Source organism: Alosa alosa, chromosome 6 (genome assembly GCF_017589495.1).
Source record: "Alosa alosa isolate M-15738 ecotype Scorff River chromosome 6, AALO_Geno_1.1, whole genome shotgun sequence".
In the NCBI taxonomy this organism is placed as follows: Eukaryota; Metazoa; Chordata; class Actinopteri; order Clupeiformes; family Clupeidae; genus Alosa; species Alosa alosa.
Window position 1 is genome coordinate 12,681,264 of NC_063194.1, and position 15,503 is coordinate 12,696,766.

A 15,503-nucleotide genomic window follows, 5' to 3' on the forward strand; every position below is an offset into this window, starting at 1 on the left:
CCTCCAGCCAGCGAGCAAGCTGGCCCTCTGGTTCTTTGAAGTTCAGCAGCCAGGTGAGCGATGCATGATCCGTTCTCAGCAGGAACCGTTTGCCGTAGAGGTAGGTTCGGAAATGGCGCACTTCCACCACCACAACCAACAGTTCTCTGCGGGTCACGCAGTAATTCTTCTCCGCTTGGTCCAGTGAGCGGCTGAAGTATGCGACCACCTGCTCGCACTGCTCGCCTGCTTGAGAGAGGACGGCGCCGACGTCCACGTCGCTGGCATCGGTGTCCAGGATGAACGGCAGTTGAAGGTCAGGGAAAGCGAGCACTGGAGCCTCACTTCTTCCGGACGAGTACAGCCGGCGCAGCCCAGGGACTACTGCTTGGCTCTATCACTCCTGCCACGGCCATTTCCTTGATCTTTTCTTCAGCTGCTTGTCGTACTTGGCGAACGGTAAGCGATGAGGCTGAAGTCGAATGGGCCGGGCCTTTCCGGTGTCGATATCGTGTTGGACCAGGCTCGTTCGGGTGCAGTCCTCATCTCTTGCGGCGAAGATGTCGGTGTACACTGCTAGTAGTCTCCGCACCTGGCTACCCTGTGCTTCACTCAGCCCCTCACAGCTACGAGTGCAGAGTTCATTTACGGCTTGCCTTGTTTCTACAGAGGGCCGCGCTCTCTGAGCGGAGAGTGGTGTTTGCTCAACCCGCTCTCTTGGCTCCTCCCTGGTGGGCGTGAGCTGAGCAGTGGCGGCCTCAGCGAGCGGACCTGGATGAGGCCTGTGGTTTTCGCGGGCTTGAGTTTCGCGGGCTTGTGTGGGGAGGGGCGGAGACTCAGCAAGCGGACCTGGATGAGACCTGTTGTTTTCGCGGGCTTGAGTTTCGCGGGCTTGTGTGGGGAGGGGCGGAGTCTGGAATGACGAGTACTCTTTGCGAGTTTGCTTCCTGCGGACTTGTGTGGAGCGAGTTGGAGAGTTCTTTGTCGCGCCAGCTCTCCGCACTTCATGCTCTGTTTTCCCCGCCGTGTGCAACACTACGCTGCTCGTCCCCAAGTGTAGTGTGAACCGGGAAATGTCCACCACAGCCCCCCATTTCTCTAGCACGTCCAGGCCGAGAATGCAATCGTCCTGAATGGCCAAACCAAACCAAACCAAACGGCTCGCCGTCTCACCGTTGATGCACACGCACACCACTTTTTGTCCATACAGTTCCGCTTGCTACTGTTGTGATGCGCGTTTTTGTCTTTTCCCAGTCTCTGGGTCTGGCTACCAGCGTGCCGGGTAAGAGGCCGGGGCGCACAAGCAAGATGGTGGAGCCAGTATCGATCAAGGCGCGACACCGAGTCCCGTCTAGCGTGCAGTCCACATACAGTCCTCTAGTTTGGCCGAGCCGGCCCAGCCGTATGCAATCCATAGCCCCTCCCGCCGTGTCACCTTCTTCTAGTAACTGGGGCGCGAGCGTGAGGGGTGCCGGGGCTGGGCAGTACCACGCGATGTGTCCCGGCTCGCCAGACCGGTGGCATCTGTCTCCGCTGGCCGGGCTCTTCCACTCGCGTGGGCAGCGTTGTGGTGGCTGTGTCGTGGTCTGCCGCATCACCTCCAGTTCCTCCTCGTCTTCCTCCATCGATGTCTGGCGCACGCAATGCCTCGACTCTGTTGTGCGGAAGATGTTTTCCACCCGTTCGGCCTCCGCAAGGGCCGCGGACAGCGAGCTGGGGGCGCTCAGGCGAAGGTGTTCTTTGAGCCGCTCTGGGTGGATGCCTCGCACGAACGCTTCCAGTGCCATCTCTTCATGTAGACCCTGGCTGTACGTTGGGTAGCCCCGCCGGGCATACAGCTGCAGGTCAGCCGCGAACTTGCCCAGTCTCTCGTCCTTGTGTCGCCGTCTGGAAGCGAGTTGTTCTTTGGCATCGCTGATGAAGATTCTCTGTCCGAATCGTCGTTGCAGAGCTGCTTTGATTGCGGTCCAGCTTACTTGCTCTGCCAGTGGCAGGTCTTCTAATACTTGTAGCGCTTCCCCCTCCAGAGCCAACGCCACCTGTCCGCCCGTTCTCTACGCAGACCAGCCATTCAGCTCGGCTGCCAGCCGGACCTGTACCAGGTATGTCGCCAGCGGCCTTTCGCCATTGTAGTGGGGCAACTTTACGCTGGGGCGGCCTTCTACCGCCGCCGTCGCACCGGTGTGGAGCGGGTTCAAGTGGCAGGATGCTGCCATCAGCCCGGTTCGTTTTCTCCTGTTGCCGGGGGCGGGTCTCTTCGTCACGGTCACGCTGCAGGCTGGCTCCGTCTGCTGGGCCCAGCAGGTGGCCATGGGCGAGCGCGCTGTCGAAGAGCCGTCTTGGCAGGAAACTCATCATCGCCAGGGCATCAGTTGCAGCTTTCTCCTCCCGTCCAGTAGGGGTCGCCATCCCACTTCTGACACCAATGTAACAATCTTGCAAAGTTGTCTCAGAATGGTTTTATTGGTTACACACCAAAACACACGAACGTCATTACACAGGCAACACGAAGGAGGTCAACATGAAGTACAACATAAAGAAAGACTATACCAGCTAACACATACATGACAAGGTAAACGCAATTACTCATACTAAAACCAACATCAACATTACACACACACACACACTGCACAGCATTATGGGAGTTCAGTCATGAACCAGCTAGGCTCAGTTCACTACAATATGGTGACAGATTAATTTAATAATGTTTCAACGATACTGCATCAATCCGTAGGCCTATGTTTTATTAGGCTACTAGGCTATTTGTTTGGCCTTACTCTTTATTCATTTAGGCTAGGCCTTTTTATTCAGTTTTTCATCATCTTTCATCCTTCGCACTACCTGTGTAGCGCACGCATTCAGACCTGTCACCTGTCACTCATTATCGTAAGGGAGGTGTTTGGAATCATTCCCGCGTTACAATCATCAGCCAATCAAGGTGGTCACTTCAGTCAAGCTCGTGCATGAGTAATGACGTCATCCATAGCAACGAAGACTCACTCTTAGTTTAGGAGTTGTCATTTTTCTAAGAGTAGGTCTGAAAGGCTTTGTGAATAACTTTTAAGAGAAAACTCCTAGCTAAAATCTTTTAGTGCGATTTAGGAGTACTCCTAGTGGTAAGATAAAAGGCTTTGTGTATACGGCCCCAGGTGCATTAAAAAACAAAAGATTAAACAGAACCTGAGATATGCTGCTTTTGTTTTTGAAATTATAAGCATAGCCTAATTAACATATATTTTTGGTTAAGCTACATCTGACCTAGGCACATCTTGTGTAGCCTAGATAATCAAGAAAGTGCAATTGAAGCAAAGATTCAACATCCAATAGTTTATAATAAGCAGGGTAGTCAGTTTATTAAAATGAAATCTATGACATTCTGAAATTCAGCCTAATAACAAAGGCTATTGTCAAAAATAAATCTGTGCAGAGCTAATTGTCAAATATTTTACGTGCACAACTGAACATCGCACAACTGAAAAAACTGAAAGTTAACACAAAACAGCTGTCTTTATCACATCTCGGCTAATCCTACTGGAGATAGTCCCAAAGTGGCCTATTGGTCTCTTTCTGGGCATTTTTCCCCGTTTTCCACGCAGTTCAAGGACGATGCCCAGCCTTGAGCCATGATTTCACGAATGGCTTAGGGTTGAACTGGACCAGGGGAGGCGCATTGATGCTCAGAAAAAGAAGCGCATTTAAGCTGCGCTCCCTTAAACGATTTCTGGCTTTGTCATCAATGTCATTAAGCGCAGACGTAAGACATCACTCACAATAGTGTGTGAATTCAGATGGTGATGCTCTAAGACACATCTGACTAATTGGAAAAACCTACTGATAAGCTTTTCATTTAGATTGTGCTAATAATATAACTAATATAACCTCGTCAATACAAATATAATGGCAACCTTAGAAAAACTAACTGTAAAACAACATGACTGTCTTTATGGTAAGATAAGCCAACAAGTTCTGCACACACAGGGAAGGGCAGGTCATGCATCATCTTAGCTAACCAAGGGATAGATGACAAACAATCTATTTTCCCTAAAATGTGATATTCCTTTAAGGTCTGTGATGTGTTACAGAGTTCATAATATGGCATATGGCAGAATTAGCATGATAATTATCAGTAATTCAGCCACTCAAAATCCACCAACTCTCTAATAAAAGACGCCACGACTGGGTTGAGGGCGTCTTCCTTTGAACCTTCTTACAAGGATACAAGGATACAAGGAAGTTTATTGTCACATGCATATAGTTACTGGAAGTAAGAAATGCAGTGAAATTATGTCTGGTGTCAGCCTATTTGTGGGGGGGGGGGAAGTCAGATGTGTGTGTGTGTGTGTGTGTGTGTGTGTGTGTGTTTTGACGTGTGATGAAATAAGAAAATAAATAAAAGGTCTGTAGCATAGGGAGAGGGATTTAAAAGTGCTAAAAGTCTTGTGGGTGTGTGTGTGTGTGTGTGTGGGGGTCATGAGTGCTGAGGAGTGAATTAGTGCAAAGTCAGTATAGTGTGAGTTCAGAGTTGGGAAATGTTTGAGAGTGCTGAGGAGTGAATGTGTGCAAAGTCAGTATAGTGTGAGTTCAGAGTTCGGATGGCCTGGGGATAAAAACTTCTCCTGAGTCTCTCAGTTCTGGCTTTGTGACTACATAGGCGTCTTCTTGATTTCAGCGGTAGGAATAATCCATTGTTAGGATGAGAAGAGTCCTTCAGAATCTTTTGGGCTCTTAGGAGTACTCTTCTGGAATAGATATCTTGTAGAGCAGGGAGTTGAGTTCTTATAGTACGTTCAGCTGAGCGCACTACTCTCTGCAGAGTACTACAATCTCTAACTGTGGAGTTCCCATGCCAGGTGATGATGCTACCAGTTAGAACACTCTCAACCGCTGAAGTGTAGAAGGCCTTCATGATGGATGTAGAAACTTTGAATTTCCTTAGCTGACGAAGGAAGTAGAGTCGTTGTCTGGACTTCTTCAGAACATATTGAGTGTTAACAGTCCATGTTAAGTCTTCAGTAATGTGGACACCAAGGTATTTAAAACTTGTGACTCTCTCTACAGGTTGCCCGCTGATCATTAGTGGGGTGTAACTGTAGTTCTGCTGCTGCCTTCTGTAATCCACTACCATTTCCTTGGTTTTATTGATATTCAGTGTCAAGCTGTTAGATTGACACCACTGTGCCACCTCATCAACCTGATCCAAGTAGAACTGTTCATTGTTGTTACTAATCAGGCCCAAGATCACTGTGTCATCTGCAAACTTGATGATGGAGGTATGACTACTGTCTTCCCTGTCTGGCGGCTGATTTGGGATTTGGTTTGGCACTTGGAACCTTCAGGATTAATCCTGAGAATGAATCTGCAGACATAAAAGGGCCAATAGACTCAAACCAATGCTTACCACCAATTTTCAACATAATATTACAATAAAACTATAGATACAATTTGCAATTGCAGAGAGATCATGCCGTTGCCTAGGATAGCTAAGCCATCAGAAGTCAGCTGCATTAATCAACTAGCCTACGCAAATTGCGAAGCCAGAAAAAAATGTGATGTGTCAATCAAAGTCAATTTAGAATCAAAGTTTCCTTATGTAATTTTCACAGTAGCCATATGAGTTGAGTGGACGAAATAATAGGCCAAGCAGTCTTAAGGAATTGATGAGAGGCAAATAAAGGCAGCCCATTTTAGAGTAGAGAAGCCTAGGTAAGCTTAGCAATAGAGTCATAAAAGCAACTAGAGATGCAATTTGCAATTGCAGAGAGCCTAGGCAACGGCATGACCTATGTGAGCCATCAGAAGTCAGGTGCATTAATCAACTAGCTAGCCTACGCAATTTGCATAGTTTCCCTATGTCCATTTTCACAGTGGCCATATGAGTTCAGTGGATGAAATAATAGGCCAAGCAGTTTTAAGGAATTGATGAGAAGCACAGAAAGGTGCAATTAATACATGTAGAGCAGAGAAGCCTAGGCAAGCTGAGCAATAGTCATAAATGCAGTTAGACTATTGGAGAGAATATAGGCCTACTGTTTATTTAGAAAAACTGAAATGAAGGCAGAGAGGGAGAGTGATTTGCACTGGAATCAGTGAGCCAGTCCACCAATACATATGTGAGGAATAAGGTGGCTGTGAAGTAGACTAAGCACAGCTATAGTAAAGCAGAGAGAACTTCACTTTGAGTCAGGTGTATAATTACTGAACAGTGAGCTGAATTCAGGTGTTATTAATAAATGTAGGCTAGAATAGAGAAGCAGGGAAGTTGAACAATATAAAAGCAGTCTAGTCTACACAGCATGTGGTCATGAGTAATCAAACAAGAAATGGCCATGAAGTAAGTACAGGTATTACTAGTGGCATCAATGAGGGAACTACCATGTCTCTCAGTTTAAAGGGATTGCTGAGAAGCCCATTTTAGATTAAATTTAGATGCCTTCAATCAATGTAGAGTAGCCTAGGCGAGCTGAGCCAGAGTTATGAAGGTTAAAAGGCTCTACAGGTGTTGACAATTCAATTTAGTTAGATTGAGTTCAATTGAGTTCAATTAAGTTTCAACGATGTCCTTTGGCAATGATCAGTGAGCTACACAGGTGCTGCCAATTTCGATGTAGTTAGATTGAGTTCAATTAAGTTTCACTGTGAGAGCATTGGCCTACATAGACTTATACAGTATGTATAAGTGTTTAGTTCCAAAGTGCAAAAAGTGTAAGTCCCCCCCTGGGGGCATGTCCGCTAATAATATCTTTAACATCTCAGCCAAAACAGAAAAATCTTAAAACTGGAGTTATCCTGCAAAAATATATATTACAAGTTCATAATGAACAAACCTCTGAATAAGTTCCAGGGTGTTCTCTGCCTCTTGTTGGTATTGGATATTGAAATTATAAAAGCAGCAGAAAAGGGCCGCCAATGCAGCGGCAAAATCTGGCAGCTCTTGGGGTCCAATAATCACTTTGCCATCAACGGTAAGCATCCACGCCTTGGCCTGAAGAACGGAATCCCCTGTAACAAAAAAAGATAACACAGTTTTAGCAGTGGCATCTCTGTGGATCACCCTGCCGCCCAGGAGCCACCATAGATAAGAGAACACAAACAGAACAGGGGATGCCAGGCGGGACACTTTGTGAAGCTGAGGAGGGCGCCAAGCAGACCACCACTACACAGTCTCAATGCCAGGTCGATGAGCAACAAAATGGACAAGCTTCCACTGGATTTGTCTTTCAGGACAGCCACCCGGGATGCAAGTGTGGGATTATCACAGAAACCTGATTAGATCTTGTGCAATAATGGATCACTTGCGTTAAGTGTTGATCTCATCCTGCTAACTGTTGTGTGTATTTACTACTGTCTTTTCTATGATTGATATTATACATGGCCTACATGTGTTGTTATTTATAACCCTCTTCAGATTGAGGCACAGCACAGCGAAATTAATTTTATTTTTATAAACAATGACAAATAAAAGCTATTCTATATTTAAGGTGCACTATTGGACTTGTATCTGGTAATGTGTGTGTGTGTGTGTGTGTGTGTGTGTACCTTACCAAGAGCAATCACCCTTAGGGGTGCTGGGAATAGAGAGGCTGCCATTTACTTCAGCTGCAGATGCGGTCACCTATGAGCAACAAACAACAAAAAAAAGGAGGATACAAAGTTTCAATACAAAGACGTCATAGTTGAGTACTCCCTATGGGATCCTGTTTTAACACATGCATAAAATATCAAAGGAATTATATTTTTAAAAAGTATAAAAGTTTGGAAAATTCCAATTCTATCTTACATCTGCCAGAAGAAACAGAGCATCAACATCTTCTTTGAAGAATGCCATTGTGGTGAGAGTGCATGCCAAACCAAGGTCGACGGTGTCACAGCCAGCCTTTTCTATGTCCTGCAAGACATTTCTAACTTCTTTTTTTCCACCGTGTAAGCTGACTTTGGAAGAAATTAAGAATCTTCTTCCCTTTGGTCCCAAGACAGCCGAATCTTACATCAATGTACGTCCCAGTCAATGTAGCAAAATTACTAGATAGAAATGGCTTAAGAAAAAGAAATGGACATTTTTCTTGAACTTCATCCATGGTGGGTGGAGGGCTGGCATTAATAGAGTAGCGCTGAGTGGCATATGTTTTTTTCATGTACTCATCCACCCAGGTACGTTCAGCAGCTCTGGGTCCCTCTTCAGAGAATAGTCTCACCATTTCCTTTCTTTTCTCTTCTACTGATTCTGGTGTTTCTCCTTTAGGGAGGTCAACAGGGTTCCAATTAACACACCCATAGCTATCAGTTTTTGAACATTTGGAAGTGTGACTGTCATTGAATGGTGAAGGCTCGGACGTTGATGTAGAAAGGCGCTTTGGCTTCCTAACACGTACTAATTTGTTGTCCCTGTTTTCATGGTCAGTCCTAGTTTTTAATTGATTTAAAAGTGACCCATAGCCACAGCCAATTAGGTCTCCTTCAGCTGTGACGTCAGCAAAACTCTCTCCAGAATAAGTCCCGCCTCCGTAACTTCCGTATCCATCCAACTTCCTGGCGTCGATTGTCTAAGGGAAATAACATGGCGTTTCGAAATATCATACCGGTAAAACATCTGTAGGTAGCGAAGTAGAAAAAGCTGGTGGGCAGATTGGCCTACACACTTCTGCCATCTAGTTTCCACTGGATGTTTTGATTGTCGGTGCCGCCTACTTATATTCAAAATAACTGATTCATTTCGATTAATTAATTTGAGAAAAAATAACTGATTAAAAAAATTAGTGCAGATTAATCGATTCTGTATGACCTTTGACCCTGAGCCGTTCTAGTCAGACTGTAACATGAAGGAGAGATAAGAAAACGTGCTGCCTGGATCATTGATTGGAACATTTACTTTTAAAAAATGGCCTGATGATGTTGATAAAAAATAAAGTGATAAAAATAAAGTCCTCTGCAATGTCTGCAGCAAAGAATTTGCATATCACCGGAGTTCATCAACTCTATAGTCGCACATCAATGAAAAGAAATAAGTGTTGACATTGAGGGGAGTGTTAATAAATTTTCATTGTGTCCCCTAGGTTATATCTGTGGCCTGAAATGCCTTGTATGTGAAAAAAAAAAACTTTTATTTGAACAGTGAAAATAATAATAAAAGAGTTTTTGAACTTTAATGTCATTAATGCTGATTATTCAATGATTCATTTGAATTTAAATATTTAAAATACTTTCACAGCAAAAATTATATATGTGATTAATTTAGATTAATTAATCACAGAGTATGTAATTAATTAGATTGATTTTTTTAATCGATTGACATCCCTAGTTTGCATACAATGAAGAGGATACAGTATGTGTAGCCTATGTCAATGGTTTTCAAAGTGGGGGCCGCAAGGGGGTCAGCAAGTTGGAGAGAAAAATAAAAGCAAGAAATAAATACATTTGAAACATTTAAAATATACTATGAGGGTTGTTATACAATGCCATTATAATAATGTGACACATATCTGAACATATTTCCAATGATAATGACTGGGAATAATAGTAGAGTAATTGCTCTCATATAGCAGAAAGCCCCAAATAAACTTTTTACACACTGTATGCTCTATCGCGATGTGGTTGTGGCTAAAATAATTATTAAATTAGCTTAATGTATTTTTACATTTGCTGTAGTATTATCGATGGGTTTAATTAATAAAACATCAAGGGGGTCCTTGGCCAGAACCTATTGGTATTTGGGGGGCCTTGTCGTGGAAAAGTTTGGGAACCCCTGGACTATGTCAGGGCCTAACCCAGCGAAACTATGTACAAATATACACCAGCTACCAACAGAACTGCCAGGCATAAACTTCTGCCAGGCAGAAACCTTCTTCAACAATACAATGTGTAACTACTAATGCGATTAGCTGAATGATTATGACCTGGTGTAAATCAGATTTGTTACTATTGGACTTTTCAAAACGTTGAAAATATATCCTACCAGTAATACCATTCTACATTTTTTTAAAGCCAATTTTGAAATAGATTGAATATTGTAGACCTAATAACAGTATTTCAGGGCCTAACCCACTGCAAACAAACTATTTACAAATATACAGCTATCAACAGAACTGCCAGATGCAAACTTCTGTTTTCCTACACCACTAATTAAAGTGGAAATGAAGCAGTCAAATAAAACAGATGTCTAGCACTAGTTAAATATTTAAATATACCATAAATACAAATAAAGTCAGAAATATGACCCGTTATTCAGAATAAAGCACAAACAAGTTGCATTAATTTCAGCTGTGCACCGCCATCTTTGTTTTCAGAAAATGATGGCATCACAAGAATGGTTGGTACAACATTCTACGCTGTTTACATAGCGGCTGTCATAGCCTCACAGTTAGCTTATTGCCTCAATAAAATGGATATGGACGAATGGGATAGACCCACCAATGCTTTTGAGCCAGTAAGAGCAGTGGGAGTTTTAGTGCCCCCCACAGAGCCTGACTATGGAGGAGAAATAGATGATCGAGAGAGAGGTGTATCTGAGCGCACAGAAAACAATCGTGGTGCTTATGTGTGGGTTGTGTCCCTATGTTCACTGACATGGCACACATGGAGAGTGTCTGCTGCCAGGAAATGAACCTGGGACATCTCATCCAAAATAACAGATACATCACGTCCAATCCTACGTGCCAAATGCTGTCATTAGAGCAAGACGTTGGAGGTCGCAATGCGGTCGCTGACTGAAGGCACGCCCAATAAACAGCAGTTAACCAACACACTCTTGATAGGTTGTGTGGACGGAGTAGCCTAGACTAGGGGACTACACTGATCACCTGAGACTACACTAATTTTTACACCCATACTCAGTTGTTCTGCAATGTAGGCCTATTATCATGGTTAAAGCTGCGATACAGTAAGCATAGCATAACATAACAGGCACATACTGTAACTAGCATAGCATGAACCCTAAAATGTATGGTTGCTACAAGCGGCACATCCGTGCATTTATTTACTTAAAGTGAACAGCATGTTATTTTATGTCAGCTTACATAAACAAATAAAACTCAGACGCCTAGCCTACAGTCCATAAACAACGTCTACCCACAAAACCATGCGTGTCACAATCACAGACCTAGGCTATACAGAGTAGCCTCAAATAGGCTATGGGACGATTCCGTATTTTACGGAACCCTTGGCACTTGGCAACCCTATGTCTAGCACATTGACACGAATCTGTGTAGCGTTGACACGACTGTCAACGAACAAGTTGTATTCGCAATAGGCCTACAACTATTACAGTCACAAGGTAGCGTTATAATGTTGGACAACTTAACCCCACCAGCACATTCATGTCGATTTTTCAGGGCAATGAGACTAATTTTTTATCAGTTTTATCAGTTTTCACCCTCTGATTAGGCTACAATTAATAAGTCTGCAGGAAATCCCAGGTCAAATGTGTAGGCTACATAAATCAAAGAGTGTTTTAGAAACAGATTGGCAAGACCAAATCCTACCTTTGTGATATTGAATAGTTGCCATATTTCCTCACTTATTCCACACGCAATGCCATACAAGGAGATTCTCAGCATCCTCACAAAAGTACCAGTGGATCTAAAGAAGTTAACTGATGTCATTATGCCACTGCAACAGCAATTTATTTTAAGTAGTAGGCCTTAAGAGTATGCCTCTGCAGTCATTATCTTGTCATTGTCATTCAAAGTGGAGGAAAACTATGTGGATCAAGGAGTAAACACATATCATTAAATGGTTTCTTAAATGATACACAACACTGAATTCTGGTTGAAAACATGTTGTCCATGTTATAAATGGGCTTATGCATGCAAGCGCTTTTAAATACACCTTTCAGTGAAGGCCAACGTTAATTCAGCATTTGGTTTACATTCGTTCTCTGCATTGTGAAAGAGATAAAATCAGTGATGTCCACTGACTTGTTTCAGTACGGATATCTGGTAACACTTGTAAGGGTACATTCATTATCATGAATTAATGAGTTCATTCATGATTTAGGCTATGCATTACGTTATTCCCTTATATCTTATGAATCATCATGACATCTTTATGATTTGCATGATAAGCATGAGCATTATGATTACACAAATTTAAGATTAATTGCTCATGAGTTAATCATGTCTGTGGCCCCTCAACTAAAGTTGTGAGTAATGACGTGTTTAGAGAACTGCACAAGTTGTGTTGAGTATGATGACCACATTTCTGGCAGAAAAAGAAACAATCATCATCATGCTCAATAAATCATAATTCATAATGATGTGCCCACCGCAGTTGATGTGTTGTTCATGTATAAGGTCACAAATGACAGACTATGATCTCATGTCAATTCCTGATGATTCATGAGAGGAATTAATTAATTCATGCATGAATTTATGATAATTAATGTACCCTTACTGTAAAGCAGTGGTACTCTTTTTCTGTCCTTCCCCACTTTGGAGGTGCATTTTCAAGCCCCACCTGAGCCCTTCACCCCAGCAAAATGGTAACGTCAACATTCATATTTTGGTTTCACATCTTTTTCCCATCTCTGTCCCTTGGATCTGATGCTGTTTTGATTTACATGTAGGCCTGTTTATGACTCCTATGTTTGTGTGTGGCTATTTTGACTATTTTGATCTTCCTTGTCAAATAAGAAAGGCATTAATAAATATGGGCACAAATAAAGACACATTTCCTCCTGTTCTTCGCGCCCCACCTGTCATCAGGGTTGGGTCCGATTACTTTGAAATGTAATCCATTACTGACTACAAATTACATGGCAATTTTTGTAATCAGTAACTTAATCAGTTGGATTACCAATAACATGTAACGTAATCTGATTACTTTAGGATTACTTTTAGATTACTTCAGTAAATATCTCCCTTAAGTAAAAGACACCACCACAGAATTGATGAAAGAATTCTCATTCTATTTTTCTCTTTATTATTTCATTACATTTAAGAAATCTCTTTGCTCTGAGTAAAGCATTCCTGTGTGAATTAACTGATCTTTTCCTCCAAAAATCTTAATGTAGCCCCTTGTTTTTGTGTTACCATTTACTTTGAGGTCACCAGGTCCCATTGTCTGAAAAACACCCAAAACTAATACATTTCTATAGCTATTCTCCACTTTGGGGGTGGTGTTTTGGTGGTTGAAATTTTCACCCCATCCCAAAATTGATCACTTAGTGACACATTGTCACACATTGATGTGATCATGGATCACTATTCTCCAAACATGCACAACTCGGCTTAACCTTTATAAGGGCACACCTGGACAATGAATTTAGCTTTCGCTGGATTTTTTTGACCCAGGCACATGGCCTGAGATTGAATGACACCATGTCCATTTCAATAATGGGGGTGAGAAAATTATTCCTTTGGGATGTTTTTCAACCAGGGGGACCTGGTGACTTTCTCAAAGTAAACGGTAACACTAAAACAAGAGGCTACATTACGATTAGGAGGAAAAGATCAGGCAGTGTGCCGAGAGACCTGCCCCAATAGTAAATAAGTTAGTAAGTAAGTATAGATACTCTTTTGATCCCATGAGGGAAATTTGGTCTCCCAATCTGTGAATTAGTGAAGCACACAGTGAACACACAGTGAGATGAAGCACACAATGAGCACACAGTGAGGTGAAGCACACACCAACCCGGGAACAGTGAGCTGTCTGCTACAGCGGGGATCAGTGAGGGGTTAGGTGCCTTACTCAAGGGCACTTCAGCCGTGGATGTGGGAGAGCAGTGCTCAACCACTTCCCCCGCCCACATTTTTTCTACTGGTCGGGGATCGAACCGGCAAGCCCGAAGCTTGTCAAATGAAAAGATAGCTAGGCTATCATAATAAAGTCGCATTGTTTGCATGATAAAATGTAATCAGGTAATCCCCAACAATGTAACTGTAATCTAATTACACATTTTTTTATTGTAATCTGGGCTGATAATAGTTACTTGATTTTTGTAATCTGATTACGTAATCCAGATTACATGTAATCCGTTACTACCCAACCCTGCCTGTCATGTCTCTATTCCCCACTACTGAGCACACTTTCAGAAACACAGCCGTGTGTTAGCAGATCTCTCATAGTCCACTCAGTCTGTGTTTTTCTTGAACTGCCAACCGCATGTTTGTGTTTATTTCCCTCTTCAAATATCTGACCCTAGACACTTGTCACCTCTTCCTCTGTCCTGCTCTCCTCTCCTGTCAGACAAGCATATGTTGCAATCTTTTTTCACTCTCTTGCTCTGCCTTCCTCATGTCTCAGTTAACAACAGGTGAAGGTACAGGTCCGTCCACTGGGTGATTCTTTGTTATTTTGAAGCGGCCAGAGAAAAAGACAAGCTTCATCTCCTTCACCCGTCTCCTTTCACTCGCTCCAGCAAGCAGTGCTGACTCACAGTTGCCATGTTTTTACCACTGGTAGGTCTCGTCCTCTTCTCTCTTTGTGACATTTCACGCCATTCACTGCAGACAGAACAGCTTCATCTTTTTTGTACTTCTCACATAATGTTCAAGTGCCGCTCCAGTAAACAGGGGATGAGAATTTTTATTTTTATGTATTATGGGATATAGGGGAATTGAATGCATTTTTATTGGCTTTGGGTTTTTGGTTATCAAAACATGCAGGAAGTGCAGGAAGGAGGGAAATGTTTAAATGTATAAGCTTGTTCTTTTTGTAATTATCCCTCCAAACAAGTTTGTAATTATCCCTCCAAACAACTGTCTAAATGAATCAAAAGAAGTGATAAAGCTAGAGTTCTCTCTTTATTCATAAAACTTACTGTTAAAAATAATGAAAACATAAAAAAACATCCAATTGTTTTTTTTGTGTGTTGAATTTCACCTATGTTTTCAGAAGACATATTACTCATCTCAGTATCGTAAGTGATGGAAAGAATGGAAACTGCAGGCGGTTGCATACAGCTTGTGGCAACAGTTTTGTTTTGGGCAACAGTCCACTACATCTCCGAGCAGAACACAGAATGGATGAGATGTTGCCCACGTAGTTGTTTCAGATTATTTTTTTATCCACAATTATTGTCCCTGGCACTTTCTCACCACTTTCCTTATCATCTGCATGACTGCGGCCTTCTGGCTATGTGCGTTCTTATGGGCTTGAGAGAGAGCAGAGAGTCTGTGTCTGTAAATACTCTGCTCACTACCCCCATCTTAGTGTGGGATGTATACTGTGGCTACTGTGGAACTCCATTCAATTCATTCTCAACTTCTTCTCTTTATCAGTCTGTTCACACATAGCAGCAAGGCCTTCTTAAGATATGTTCGGCTAAAATCCAATTAAATTAACCTTGGATGCCACAAGCAGACAGAAAACACACTGGAATGGAAGAGAGTAAATTTCAAGAGTCTTCTCAAGGGCTCAAAATTTTTCTATTTACTTTGAAACAATCCTACTCAACAAGACTTGTAAAGTGGGGGGTCCTGCTAGTACTCTCTTATCCTTACTCCACTAGTAAATATTCTTATTACAACTTACTGTGTGAAATTCAGCTTTATAGGATTATAAATTGAAAATGTGATGCACCCTGCCATTCT